We start from the raw sequence: 1,731 nt of genomic DNA on the forward strand, positions 1-1,731 counted from the left end.
GAGAGAGAGAGAGAGAGATGAAAGAGTGAGAGAGAGAGCGCGCACGAATACATAACTGAGCTGTGGAACAACCTCAAATTTCAAATCCAGCATCTCAAGCAACTTTGAGTTCTTTGAGTAGTATAGAACATTTGATGGAAGGAAAAGTGTCTCAAAAATTAGGTAATAAAATATAGTCTACATTGCCTATCTCATTACCCTTCCCTTGGACTTGATATTTATGGGAAAATATAATTTGAAGTGAACTTTAAGGAATGAAGACAAGTGGACTAACTCAAGCAGCAAGTGCTAGAGAAAGTACTTTATTGTTACATTAAGCTCTGGACCACACAATACAGATAATACCATGGTTTAATTGGAGGTGAGGGTCAAGAATAGCATAGCTAGTTTCAAAACCAGACTACTGAAGTTTGAACCCCTCTTCTACCATTTTTTCGCTTTGACAAATCATTTATCCTTTCTTTGCCTGAGTTTCTGTATCTATAAAATGGGGGTAATGATAGCACCTCCCTTGCAGGCTTATTGTAAAGCTTGAGTTATAATGTAAATTAATATATAGACTACATAGAACAGTGCTAGCTCAATAGAACTATTAGCTATTATCATTATGTTTCCAAATATTAACTGTGTAAATTTTAGCAAGTCATATGATTTCTTTGAGTCTTGGTTTTCTCATCCATAAAATGAAAATAATATTAACAACTGACTCATCTATCTCATAGGGTTATTGTAAAACTTGAAGTAAATATATTGAATGTAAAAGTGCTTTCAAAACCTTAAAGCCCCAAAGAATCACCTTTGGTAATGAGAATAAATATAGCTCAGAGAAGCAGTCTGGAATGCAATTCCAAGGAATGAGATAGGTATTTTTGAGCAAAATCCACAGTCTGATTTTGAACATTAGAGGCAAATTGCAACAGATTGTGGAAATCAGGACTGCTTCTGCCAAGCACACGTTAGCATGCACATGTGCCCAGCATGGGAAGGAGTCTGACCACACATTGATCTTTTTGGCTACAAACTCATAAACAGATAGCAACCATTGTAAGCAGCACCAACACACAGTTAAAAAGTTTATTGTTTGGTTAAATCTGAAACTAGAAGAGCCACTATATAGCGAGAAATTCATTTTTTACAAGGCCAACAAACTATCTTTATAAAGTGCAAATGTTATTATTCAACTCTCCTATTTGAGCCACCTGTTAAATACTGAAACATGTGCAAACTATCACAAGATCTAGCTCTAAATACCATTCCAGCTTCCTCTCCCACCTATGTCCAAAGATGTACTTTAAGCTCCAGTTGCAGAAAATTATTTTCTGGTTCTATTAGACTTCCATGCCTTTATATGCAGTGTTTCTGTGCCCCTCTCATCCCTATTTCATCGCTGTAGTCCAGCTAAAAGTCATCCTTTGTGAGAAGTCATTCCTACCACTCAAGCCTCAAAGTTGTAGTCCACATGAGAAAGGGTATGACATAATTAAAAGTATATATACCGGAGGTGCCACAAAAATGTATACACATTTTAAGAGATGTTGTCTATGCTCAAGCAGCATTTGCCATAATCAGAAGTATCTGGATGCTGATGGTAACTACTTTGAGCACCTCTTGTAACTGCAGAAGTCAAACATGACTTATATTCATCTTTTGTTATCGGTATATATTGAGTATTACAATTAATACAGTTTTTCCTTTCTTAAAATATGTATACATTTTTTTGGCACCCTCTAT

Source organism: Hipposideros armiger, unplaced genomic scaffold (assembly GCF_001890085.2).
Source record: "Hipposideros armiger isolate ML-2016 unplaced genomic scaffold, ASM189008v1 scaffold_896, whole genome shotgun sequence".
Taxonomy (NCBI): Eukaryota; Metazoa; Chordata; class Mammalia; order Chiroptera; family Hipposideridae; genus Hipposideros; species Hipposideros armiger.